This window comes from Odontomachus brunneus, unplaced genomic scaffold (genome assembly GCF_010583005.1).
Source record: "Odontomachus brunneus isolate Ranch 3 - 2012 unplaced genomic scaffold, Obru_v1 Obru_scaffold_225, whole genome shotgun sequence".
Classification (NCBI taxonomy): domain Eukaryota; kingdom Metazoa; phylum Arthropoda; class Insecta; order Hymenoptera; family Formicidae; genus Odontomachus; species Odontomachus brunneus.
This window is the reverse complement of record NW_022639675.1, coordinates 297,466-298,715: the sequence shown is the minus strand read 5'-3', so window position 1 is coordinate 298,715 and position 1,250 is coordinate 297,466. Positions and strand designations below refer to the sequence as shown.

The 1,250-nt window shown below is 35.9% G+C and overlaps 1 protein-coding gene across 10 annotated transcripts in view; it reads right to left on the bottom strand.

Moving 5' to 3' along the window:
• The window catches only part of LOC116852446 (cyclic GMP-AMP synthase-like), a 149,122-nt gene that overhangs the window by 56,892 nt on the left and 90,980 nt on the right, over positions 1 to 1,250 (bottom strand). The gene's annotated exons all lie outside the window — the stretch shown is intronic.

Below are 1,250 nucleotides of genomic sequence, written 5' to 3'. Positions count from 1 at the left end.
TGCATCTTTGACATCAAAATTACCGGAACGGAATCGACGAAACCAAAATTGCGCGTGATTGGCTGTTACAGTATCAGGACCATAAACACTATTCACATTTTCAGCCGCCTGGCTTGCGTTTTCGCCTTTATCGAAGAAAAACTGTAAAATATGGCGTATTTTCTCTTTGCTGGTGTCCATCTTTGACGCGCGCTCAAACAATACTGAGTCAAACAATCACAAAACTGTCTGAGAAGTTTTTTTAGTACGAAATCTTATCTTTCTAGCGCCATCTAGCATAAACCGATCGCACTTCCCTTATAGAAATATCATATTAAGAATCATTGATAATTACTTATTATCCAGTATTTTTAATACTGAAAATAAGTAATTATCAATGATTCTTAGTATGATATTTCTATAAGGGTTATACAACGCGAGATACACATTACTAAAGCCATCTGTTGGAAAAATAATGGATTTCTTTTTATTACACCTTATACATTGAAATAAAAAGATATATCTGTAAAGCCCCTAAGAGCGCAGATGTCCAGGGATCATCTAGAGTACATCCTGAGGAAGTCCTGAGAACATTTGTTCGTCCTCAGGACGTCTTTAAGACGTCTTCAGGAAATCTTGTGCTGTCTGGGACAACATTTGCAATTAATCGAGCAAATCTATAAAATAATCCAAACACTTTAAATCCAACTTTTTTTTGCTTTAACAATCAATAATGTATCGTAAATTAATATGACAGAATAATGCGGAGAGATAAAAAGTTAAAATGTACATTTTATTTCACGTTTATTTATGGCAACTTATTGATTGTTACAGCAAAAGGAAAGTGTTCGGATTATTTTATAAATCTACTCGATTGATCGCAGTATCGCTTTATGGATATATCTTTTAATTTCAACGTATTTTGCAAGAATTTTTAATATACGTTTCCTCATTTCTGATATCAATAAAAAGAGATAGACGACACAGGATGTAAGAACACAGAAGCCTTAATAGTACTACGTCAACAACCCAGTAAGCAAATTGAGCGCAGACTGCGCGCAGATTGGCAGCAAATTTGATCAAAAACCCACAGCAAAACCATAGTCATCTGTGTCTACATTAGACTACGCTTTTGGCGACAGATCTTGCTGTCGGACAATTGGTGCCAAATTGGCAGCAAAAACCGTGCAAAGCTTGCATCGCAGCAAGGTCTATGCGATTTTTGCCACCAATCTGCCGTCAAATCGTTACAAGCTCTGGACAATTTTTGT